This window comes from Rhinopithecus bieti, unplaced genomic scaffold (genome assembly GCF_001698545.2).
Source record: "Rhinopithecus bieti isolate Rb0 unplaced genomic scaffold, ASM169854v2 scaffold_33065, whole genome shotgun sequence".
Lineage (NCBI taxonomy): Eukaryota > Metazoa > Chordata > Mammalia > Primates > Cercopithecidae > Rhinopithecus > Rhinopithecus bieti.
Window position 1 is genome coordinate 1,005,160 of NW_016814114.1, and position 11,404 is coordinate 1,016,563.

Here is an 11,404-nt window from a genome sequence, read left to right on the forward strand (position 1 = left end):
CCCCTGCATCCCCTCCCTGCCTCCTGCCCTTTCTCTCTCCTGCAGCCACCGCTTAGTTCTTATTATATTTTTTCTTATATATTTTTTCCCCCAGCTTCTCCTGCTCCTGTTTTTTTTTGTTTTTTTTTAATTTTTTTAAAACTCGCTGCACTCCCAATGCCGCAGGCCGGGTGGGGGCGGGGTGGGGGCATCTGCCTGGGCCAGGCCCCTATCCACAGGGTGCCCAGAACTGCTGGCTCTGGGATGAGTCCCACTTTGCTTCTGTATCCCCTAATCCAAACAGGTTCCTCCTAGAGCCTGTCCTCTGTGGGTGCCCATCTCCCCCTTGCCACCCCTCCTAGGGGCCTCCTTCCAACCTCAGAGCACCCACACACACATATCCGTGGTGGGCTGAGGGCCCTGGCCAGGCCTTCCTCCCCTCCCCCCTACCTGGCCCCCTGCTCAGTCCTGGAGCCATTTGGCTGATGGTCAGAACTGTCCGTCAAGGGGGCTCTGAGCCCCTGGGGACCCAGATGGGAGGAGGGAGGGGAGAGGTCGGGGTCAGGCCACGTCCCCTCAGCTTGTCTCTTTCCCCTCCCCCTTCCTAACAAAGGGAGCATCGGCCTGATGCTGGCAGGATGGCCTGGTACTCAGGGAAGCGGGGAGGAGAGGGGCTGTGGGGATGGCCATGGGCAGAAGGTGGGGGTGGGGGCCGCCTGCCCCTCCTCTGCCCTCCCCCTCGGGTCAAGGCTAAGGTGATTCCTCAACCTCTCGGAGGCTGGGCTGGGAGGAGAGGAGGATCTGGACAGACAAAGAACTGGAGCCCTGGGGAGCTGGGGGCTGGGGGGACGCACCTGGGACCCGGGCAGTCCTGGCTGAGGGAGGGGCAACAGGCACCCCTCTGGCTCTGCTCTCACCCTCTGGATGGCCCTGCCTCCCATCTGCACCAATCCCTACGGATCTCAGAGCCATACAGACCTTCCAGCTTGGGCAGGGTCGGATGGGGGTGGGGGGAAACTGAGGCCCAGAGAGGAGAGACAGCCCAGGCCCAGGGTTCTCAGCGCTGTCCCAGAGTCTCGCCCCTCACTTCTCTTCCTACTAAGGGAAGACATCTTCCTTTCCTGTCGTTCCCCACCCAGGTCAGGGGAGGTTTGGTGGTGGCAGATGGTAGAAGGTTCTATGGAGAGGGAAGAGGAGGCTGAGGAAAAAGTGCAGCTAAGCGTTCTCCTCTCTTAAGCCAGTGGGCAGGGGAGGAAGCCAGAAAAAATGTCTAAATGTGACCTCGAGCACTGGCCTGGCACAGCTGTGGGAAGAAACTTAACGTCCGTCGGAAAGGGTGGGAAACCAACATAGACAGGGTGCTCCTGAGAACCTGGCTCGCGGTGGCTGGGGAAGAGGCCTTCAGTTTTCCCCTTTGGGAAAATGTGGCCCATGGCCACAGTGAAGGAGGAGGATTCACACTCTGGTTGGGCACAATCCACCCATAACACTGCGTCAGGGCCTCCCATCCACCCAGCCCAACTGTGGGGTGCAAAGGGTAGCTGAGGCAATGAAGAGCTGTGAGCCCCCATGCCCAAAGGGATAAGAAGCCTCCAAAGAGACAGAAGGAAACAGGCAGATCTTCTGTGCTTAAATTCTCCTATGAAGGCTGAGGTGGCTCTCAGGGAGAGGGCCGCAGCCAAGAGGAAGAGGGGGAGGATAAGGCGGGCCTCTTTTGGAGGGGGTGGGATGGGCTCACACATGCCCCCACAGCCTGCCAAGAAGGCCCCAGATGGGCCAAGGACTATAGGGGTCCCGGCTGCCCTCCCCCAAACCTCCCCTCCCTTCTCTCCCTCTCTCTTTCTCGGCTGGCTATCGACCGGGGCTGTGACATGGTGGATCAATACGGCAGGGATATAAAGCCGGCTGGCTGGCTGCCTGCCTCTGCCTCTCTCTCTCTCCCTTGCTTGCCTTGCTTCCTTTTCCTGGAGCCGCACCCAGGTCCCCCACCATCATGTACCCCTTACCCAGGCCTCTGAGGGGCCAGGCACCCCCCACCACTCCCCTACAGCAGGAGAGCTTAGGGAGGCTGAGAGCTTGGACAGCCGGGAGAGGGGGTGAGTATGGGAGTGGGCAAGGAAGCAGATGGGGATGGGGGCCACAGTTTCAGGTAAGGGGGCTGGGATAAATTGAGGGACAAGCCCCCTGGGAGAAAGCAGGCATCCCCTCAATTGGGAGCAGCTCAGGTAGATAGGGCCCTTTGAAGGTGTGTGACGGACAGAGCTCTGGGAGGTGGGCAGGGGGCACCTGCGGGTCCAGAGAGACACTGTCCTGAGCCCATGAGGCAGGGGAAAGTCTGGGGGGTACTGGAGTAGGCTACGGTGAATGGACGCAAAGAACAGTGGGGCGACCCCTCAGGCCAGCCTGCGCCCACCCCCAGAGCTGCCGGCTGCCCTGCCTTTGGGTCCCTGTGGGTAGAAGCTGCCTTGGCCTCACTCCAGGGTCTGGCCTGCACATGTGTGGTGGGGGTGGGAGGCTTGTGTGGCTTTGGACAGGAGGTTCCAGTGAGAGGTCTGTGGTGTGCGAGCTGTCATGGACGCAGGGTGTGCATGTGTCCTCAGGCTCTGCTGGGGGACTCTGGGACTGCACATACCTGAGCGTCTTGGCCCCTGAGTCACACAGGCGACATCACCTGGCCGCGTCGGCTTCTCACGCCCCATCGCGAAGGTCCATGTCGACTGCTGTTGTGACCGAATCATGGAGGAGTTCTCGATGTGTCCCACGTCAGCACTGGGTGGCTGTCGGTCAATGGCCACTCCTGGATGTTTCCCTGACCCTGGTATGCCTATCAGTCTTCTGTCCCTGGTACCCCTTGGGGATTGGTATCCCTCGAGGAGCAGCCGGATGGTCTCCTCTGTCCCACGTTAATGGGGTCAGCTGTGTGTCTCCACTGTGCTTCGTGGAGCCCGTGTGTTGGGTGCCGTGTTGCCCTGCCAGGTGCTGTCTGAGCACCGAATGCGCTCACTGCGTGAAGCTCCACTGGGTCCCTGTGTGGACCCGTGCCTGGGCTGTGGGACCGCTGCATGGTGCTAGGGATCCTGCGCGGTGGTCTCTGTGTGGTAGCGGAAGCCATTGCCTCCTCTGAGCTGTCGGAGAGTCCATGTGGTCTTCTCTGTGTGTCTATGTGATGTTGTGTGTCCTATGTGCCCGATGGGTCCAAGTGTGTTTCCAGAGAAGTGGGGCTGGAGCTCTCGGTGTGTGCCCTGTCGTCGTGTCATGGTGAGCTCGCGTGGTACATGGCAGGGTGTGTGTGTGTTAGAGGCTACAAGCTCTGAGTCTCTGGTGGCGCGGAGCGGTGGCAAGGCAGCAGAGGGCTTGACGGAGACAACTGGGCTAGCCGTGTTTTAACTCTCTCTGCGAACATCCAACTGTCAGGGCCTGCCGTGACCTTCTTTACCTTCTGCAGATGACCTCAAGACCTGCCTAGGATCGGTCCCAGGCCCCCACCCCCCCCACCGTGTGGCAGGCTGCTAGCTCTGCTCCTCAACACCTTAGCTTTGGTGGGCATGCCGACCTCCAGGACTCACCAAGCGACTCCGTCCCTCCAAACCCCCAGCGCCACCCGCTCCCCCCCGCCCTCCCCCCACCACAAGTCCAGTCCAACCCAGACAAAAGCAATTACTCCAGAGGTAGGATGTGAGTGTGGGTGTTAGAAACAGGAAAAAAAGGGGGGGCAGGGAGGGGGAGCGAGAGAGACACACACAGAGGCAGGGATGGACAGCCAGAGACCCCGAGAGACGACAAGAGAAAGAGAATGGCAGAGTGAGAGACAGAGGGACACACAGAGAGACGCACAGAGAAGCAGAGACAGAAGATGAAAGAGACTAGAAGGGACACAGACACTAAAACCAGGAGGCAAAGGCAGAGAAAAAGAGCAGAGAAAGGGCAAAGGCAGAGAGCACGACAGAGAGACACAGAGACAGAGACTGGAGAGACAGAGAGAGAAACAGAGAAAAAGCACACAACAGAGCGGAAAACCCAGTGATGGAGCCACACAGAGAGAAGACGCAGATAAAGGGAGAACGGGGGCCAGAGGCAGGGAGAACTAGAAAGGGGGCAATGCACAGAGAGGAACAGAAAGGCTGAGTGAGAGTGAGAGACAGAAAGGAGACCAGAGAGATAAAAGGCAGACGCCAGATAGTGGTGGAGGGGAGTTGGTAACGCACTAGAGACTCTGAGATGGCAAAGCTAGAGAGAAGCTGAAAGGGGACCATGTCCAAAGTGACCTCTCTCTCTCTCTCTCTCTCTCTCTCTCTCACACACACACACACACACACACACACACACACCTTTCTCCCCATTCCCCAGGCCAGAAGTCAGGGATGCTCAAGCCTTTTCCATGTTCCTCTGAGTCCCTGTGAGCCAGGGTGGGGAGGGGACAGGATGAATAGACAGGGATGATCTCAGGTAGCTTCAGGGACCAGCCAGAGCCAACTGGGACCTGATCACAGGGGCAGAGAGAGCAGTACATTCCTCCTTACCACACACCACCACCTCACCCTCCACACACAGTCCACACACACCAGAGCCTTGGCCAATTTCCTCGTACTCTGCCAGGCATGGCCAGCCTGGGGGGTAGGGGCCAGGTGTGAGGTCCTTCCTTCCTGCCCCACAGTCCTGCCCACCTGCCTCAGCTGCAGCTGCCCCAAACTGTTTTTTCTTTCTCATTGTCCCCTGCCTTCATCCCAACCGCCTTCATCATTCTCTGATGCACTCTCACGCACTCAGCTCGCAAGCACGCTCCCTCTCTTTCTCTCTGTTCCTTTCTGTCTCTGAGTCCCTCACTCTGCTTTCCTGCCTCTGACTTTTCTGCTGTTCCCTCTTCCTCTTTGCTCCTCTCCATTGCTCCGTTCCCCTCTCTGTGTTTCTCTCTGTGCTTGCTCTCTGGGTCTCCCTCTCCCTTCACTCCCATCTGGTGTATTCTGGATTCCCCTTTCTTAGACAATCCCTCTGGCCCTCCTATCCACCTCATCCCCAAGAAAAGCAAGGTTGGGCACAGTGGTCCTAGCCTGTAGTCCCAGCTACATGGGAGGCTGGGGCAGGAGGACTGCTTGAGAGTTTGAGAAACGCAAAGGTAGATCACTGTGTAAAGGACCTCAAGCTATCCTGGAGTGCCAGGAGTGGGTAAATACTTCCTTTCTTGTTTTTCCCTCAATCACCTTTTTTCCTCCCCTGCCTCGCACCCATACCAGGCCCGATCTCTGGATCTCCCCAATCTCCAGATCTCAGTGTGGCTCTCTCTGGAGACAAAAGCTAAGACTCAGCCCACAGGCAACACTCAACATAGAGATCTAGCTCAGAGAAAAAGGAGGTGACCAGGGAGGAATGGAGAGGCCAAGACACATAATGAAGACCAAGAAAAAGAAGAAAGATGATGCTGGGGCTGGAGCCAAAGGGAGAGGAAGAGGAAAGGAAGGAAAGCCAGGAGCAGAGGCCCGGTAGGGCAGCGTGAGCCCAACAACCACAGGGTGGGGGTGGGGCACGCATCAAGATTTCTAACAAGCGCAGCTGAAAACATCCAGGGCTGTTCTCTGAGGCCTTCTCTCTGCCCACCAGCCCTCACCAGTGCTTCGAAGAGCCCTGAGGAATGTCTCTCTATTTGAAGTCAGAGCCAAGTGCCTGCTCTTGGCACCTGGGGCTCCATGCTTACTAGGATGGTGGCTACTTGACCTTCATTTGCTGTGGGACTGTCAGGGATTCCAGGGACCCACTGGTCCCCGAACTAGCTCAGAGATGCAAGCCATTTTTACCTCCTACACATCTATAATCCCCACCCCACGGCTGACAAATATTCCCAGTCCACAGCTGTCTCCACCCACCCAGTGACAGAGCACAGGCAGCCAAAAGGATCAAGCAATCTCTTGCCACCTCCCAGCACCCCAGAGAGGTAAACAGACCCTCACATCTGGACTCCACATCCAGCGAGTAGTGCCCCTACCCACTACCCAGATCACACAGCTGCCATTTACAGACCACCCTATGGGTCCCACCCGACAGTCACAGCCCATCAGCATCCCAGAGCTGCCTCTACACTGAAGCTCTGTCCCAGTCCAGTCATCCTTCAAGCCGCATCTGGAACAGCACACACCCTATTCCCCTAGCCAAAGCTCCCAGAGGTGCAATTCAGAAGGAGCCAGACTGGGCCTGGGGCATGTGGACAAGTCCCTGACGCCACCCCCTGGCTTCTCCGGCTTGTCTGCCGAACCTGAACTGCCCTTAAGGCCTGCGCCTCCGATCCCAGGGCAGCCCCCCGCCACACCTACACTCTTGGCCGTGGGAGAATGTCCTCATGTTCGGCTAAACATCCTCCTCATGCAGCCCTGAGTTCTGTTCCTTCCACGTCACCTCAGCAGCCCAGGATGAAAGCCGCTCACCTAGAGCGAAGCTTCTGCTTCCGAGGCATTCAGGACTCCCCTTGGTGTGTGCCAACACCCTGGGCACATCCCTGCTGCTTGTGTCTGAGTTACCTCTGTGGCCCTGGGACCACTCCACATTGAAGGCCGTTGTGTCTTTTTATGGAAGGATGGAAGGACAGAAGGGAAGGAGAGACAAAGTGGTACCATAGCCCTGCTCCTGCCCTGGCACTTGGAGGGCACCAGATGCCCAGGGGACTGTAGCTGGCTGTGAGGACTCTGAGGCCAGGTCAGCATCCACAGTCCCCAGTAGTGAGTAGGAACCCAGTCAGTCCACACCCCTTCCCATCCATCCGAAACATAACTTAGCCCTCGGCTTCTCCTTACCTTTCAGGAGTTCTCTCCTTACCCCCAAAGACTTCCTGAGGACCCCCTAGGCCGACCAGTCTATCCCTCTCTCCCCTAACCCAGCATCCTGCAGTCCCCTGGTTCAGGTTGGTGGTGTCTGTGCCTGAGCCCCACCAGCCTGAAAGCCCCTCAAAGGCCACATGGGTCTCCCGCCTCTCTGCATCTCCAGATGGTGGCACGAGGCCTAGTACACAAAGAATCCCAGAAAATGTTGGTTGAAGAAATAAATGGATGGATCTGTGTTGATGTGTCTGTTTGCTCACTTATTTATTCATTCAACTCACCCTTGCTGAGCACTTACACTGTGCCAGGGACTGAGCATAGACAGACATGTTAGACAGAGAGGTTCCCTCGCCCAGTGGCTTCTGGGGGCAGACATTAAACATACAGAATATAATCAGATATGGTGATAGTGCTCAGGAGGGAAAAGGAGGCGTCATCCAGCCCAGGGGTCAGGAAAGGCCCTCAGAGTTGAGGAGCCTTAGATGGAGAGCTGAGGAGGTAGAGAAGTGAAGTCAACCCAGAGTGGAGAGAAGGCCCTGGCATGGGTGGGAAGAGATTTGGAGGAAGGGCCAGAAGGGAGAGGAGGAGAGGGAGTCACATGGGAGTGTGGGCAGCAGAGGCAGCCAGGACCCCAGGGCTGGGAGGGGATCTCTCGCTCATCCTGGGGCTCCAGCTCCCACACAGAGCATTGAGGGCCTCCAGACATGTTTGGGGCATCACTCACCTTCCAAGTGTGGTTATAAAGGAAAGACAGAGCAGGTGGGGGCGATGTTTATTGTAGTTGTTGTTTCGTAACAAAACTATACACCTAAAAGAGTATGGCTTCCTTCAAAGATGTCTCCTCAGGAGGCTGAGCTTTTTCTTGAACCATCTGATATTTTGGCAACAGCCTTCAAGGCCAGTTTACAAACTCCATCAGCAAAGCGTCTCTCTAGTGTATAATTGTCTCCAGTTTCTATTGAAAGACCAACAAGTGGCCCCAGTATTATCATTGCTAAATTCATCAGAGCTGCTGCTAAGTCAGACTTCAGGTGGTCTCCGAAATCAAATTCACTCCCAAAGCGCAAAAATTTGCTGCACTGTGGAGATACCAAAAACTAGGGTGGGTTTTGGTGAGGTAAAAGAATGAGAGCTTTAAGGTCAGGCAAACCCACGTTCAAATTCTGACTCTACTGCTTACATGTTGGGTGGCCTTAGGCAAGCTGCCTTCACGCTCTGTGCCTCAGTTTCTTTCTCTTGTAACAGGTGCCAACGCCCACTTCACAGGGTTGCAGTGAGGATTAAAAGCAAAGTGCCCAGAACAGGCCCTCGCACAAAGGTCGCCCCTAATAAATATCAGTTTCCTCACTGGAATGTACCAGCCCTGTTGTTACCAAATCAGTCACCCATATGTCCGTGAAATCATGGATATTTAATGAACATCTATTTGAAGACAAATAACTGAAATCATAGACCTAACTGTAACCTTTACCAACCGGAAACATAATTAAACCCCTCTGTTACTTCAGCCTAACTTTCTTTTTTTTTTTTTTTTTTTGAGACGGAGTCTCGCTCTGTCGCCCAGGCTGGAGTGCAGTGGCCGGATCTCAGCTCACTGCAAGCTCCGCCTCCCGGGTTCACGCCATTCTCCTGGCTCAGCCTCCCGAGTAGCTGGGACTACAGGCGCCCGCCTCGTCGCCCGGCTAGTTTTTTGTATTTTTAGTAGAGACGGGGTTTCACCGTGTTAGCCAGGATGGTCTCGATCTCCTGACCTCATGATCCGCCCGTTTCGGCCTCCCAAAGTGCTGGGATTACAGGCTTGAGCCACCGCGCCCGGCCTCAGCCTAACTTTCAGACATTCCTCAAAGCCAGTCTCTAGCTCCCAAACTAATTCTGCAACCTGGAAACTCCTTGACTCTCTTTTCAAGGATGTGAGGATTCCTGGAAAAGCCGCAACTTCAGTTCCCTGGAGAAAACACACTAGAGAAATGACACATCCTGGAACGAATACTCTCAGCGATAACAGGGGTCCATGAATGAGCTTCAGGGGGTCTGTGATCATCCCAAAGTATAGCACAACTGGGTAAATGTAGGGATGTGTTTTCCTGGGAGAAGCACTATACTGTTGCGAAACTAGGTATCTATGGGCCAAAGGTTGCCTGAAACATGTGGTTTGGACCACAAGGAGATTTTGGAAGTTTTGCATTAGTTGCCAACATTTAAAGATTGGAAGACTTCACACACAAGTCTGGGATTCTGGCTTCTTTTGAAAAATCAGAAACCCTGGCAAGTCAAGGTTGCATCTGTGCATGAGAACAGTCAGAGGAGCTAAAAGCAATCCCCACCTCATGCATTTTCAGTCCATCACAGTCCCTACAATACTGGGTTGCAAACCCTGGGCTACAGCTTCCATCTGCTTCTTAAAATAAGTCTGTGATTCCTGGTACAGCAGAAGACTCCTGGGTAGGAGTCCTTCAAGGGCACCCAGAGGCCTCCCCAGGGTCCTGAGACCTGTGGGTTAAGCTTCTCTGGTGGGAACAGGGGTGGCAGAAGAGGGCTGTCCCCCACAAAAGACCTGTCCACCCTCCTCCCTACATGCTCATTGCCAAGACCTCACCAAGCCAGCTGGAGTAAACACCAGGGCAAATGGCCAGAGCTCCTGCTTCCCACAGAGGTGAGCAGCAGGAGAACTACGGCTTCTACCTGCGAGTCTCAGTAGGCTTCAGGGAGGGGCTTCATAAAACCTTCTTTGTTCAGGGGAATGCTTCCAGCCATATTTTGAGCTCCCACTTCTCCAGCTACACGATTCCAAGGAATAAGTACTTTCATCTTCACGCCACCTCCATGTGGTAAATGCTATTAATTACCTTCCTTTGACATATGGGGAAACTGAGCCATGCCCAGGATCACTCAGCCACCTGTTCTTCTTCCTCTATCTCCTTTTGCTCTCAGGATGGCACTTAAGGTGGGTTCTATTAGTATTCCTACTTACAGATAAGGAAATGGAGGCTCCAACTTTCCCAAGTCCCGCGAAGTCAGGAAAAGAGATTCGAACATAGGTGTGCTTGACCCCAAAGCTGTGATCTGAGCCACCGAGTTACCCCTATCTCTCTCCTACTGGGCCCTAACACTCATCAGCAGAAACACCCACAGTCACCAACACCAAGAACCACTGGTTTGGCCTGAAAGCCACAGGATGCATGGAAGGTGAAAACAAAGCAGTCACATTCTAACCTCTGGGTGGGCAGAGTGGAGAAGGGCAGCAACACACCCAGGGTGAGTCCAGAGACGAGGATGGGAAAGCAGAGACTTCTGTGAGAAAACAGAAGGTGCATCAATAAGCAAAACTCTGAGGCCGTGGTCCTTACCTCTTGGGCAGACGCAGCGAAGCTAATACATTCAGGCCACCAACCCGGTCCAGTCGAGAACCTGGAGAGAGAGGAGAATGCAGTCAACATCCTGGAGAATTCGTCTCTCCTCATGCAGGATTCCTCATTCCTCCAATGGAGGAACCCTCCTCCTGTCACATCATCAGGAGCTGCAGTTGGTGAACTGTGGAGTCAGGTGCCTGGGACTCAGGTCCAGTGAGCCACTTGTTGCCTTCAGTGGTCACTTCTGGCATCTGAGTCTCAGTATCCCCATCTCATAGATGGGCATACTGGTACCTGCCACTGTGGAACATCGTTTTTCCCATCAGACTGGAAGCTTCTTAAAGTGCAGGGACTGTGTCTTGTAGCTTTTGTGTTTGGCAGAGGGCCTGGCAAATTTGAGATGCTCAATTAGTGCATAACGGATGACAGAGTGAATGGGTGGGTAGATGGAGGAATTAATTGATTAAACTGTGTATCTCAAAGGACTGCTAGGAGGATAAAATGAGAAAGAAATTTGAAAGGGTTGCTCATTATTAAGTTCCTCTGTGCTGCGGGGAGATGAAAAATAAAAGTCATAATGATATTTCTGACTTGTACATTTGTCCATTCATTTGTGCATTTAGTTCATCAACAAATATCGAGGCTTCTCTGGCTCTGAATCAAGTGTGGCAGGGGACAGAGATGAATTAGACAAGGTCTCTGTTCTATTACGGGGCTCACAGGCAAGTTGAGGAGACAGAAGGAAGAGCCAATGCCAACACGCTGGGATAAGCAGAGGGTGCTGTGGGCATCCTGGGTGAGATCACAGAAGACTTAGGGAGGAAACAACACCCAAGCCAAACCTGGAAGACAAATTTTAGTCAGAGAAAGAACCAAGTGCAAGGAACGAGAATGCCAGGACTTTGCCTGTCCAGGGTTCAGTAAGAGAACTGGGGACGGACAAGGCTTCTAGATTGCAGGGGCTGCTCCCTGCAGGGCCTCAGGTGCCTGGTCCAAGCAGCCAGGACTTCGTTGGAGAGTGAGAGGGAGAGGGATACAATCCAGTTTGCCTTTAGAAAGGTCCTTCTACCTCCTGTGTACAAGATAGAGAGAACAGAGAGGTAGGCAAGAGGTCAGGAGGCCCATCCCCAAAGAGGGTTTGCTGAGCCTCTCCACAGCCCTGCAGGAAGGAGGAGTGAGGAATTAAGGGAGGCACCAGAGTTCAAGAGGAGGAGGAGGACAGAGAAAAAGATGGACTGAGAAGGAGGAGGAGAGAGAAAGAGAAGAGATGGG

At 54.5% G+C, this 11,404-nt stretch overlaps 1 protein-coding gene across 2 annotated transcripts in view; it reads right to left on the minus strand.

The window, feature by feature from the left end:
* POU2F2 (POU class 2 homeobox 2) overlaps positions 1–10,191 on the minus strand; it is a 74,601-nt gene extending 64,410 nt beyond the window's left edge. For both annotated transcript variants that reach the window (XM_017849822.1, XM_017849821.1), the window contains exon 1: positions 10,130–10,191. The gene's annotated coding sequence lies outside the window, so the exon portion shown is untranslated. The remainder of the gene's footprint in view (positions 1–10,129) is intronic.
* Positions 10,192–11,404: the final 1,213 nt, after the last annotated feature.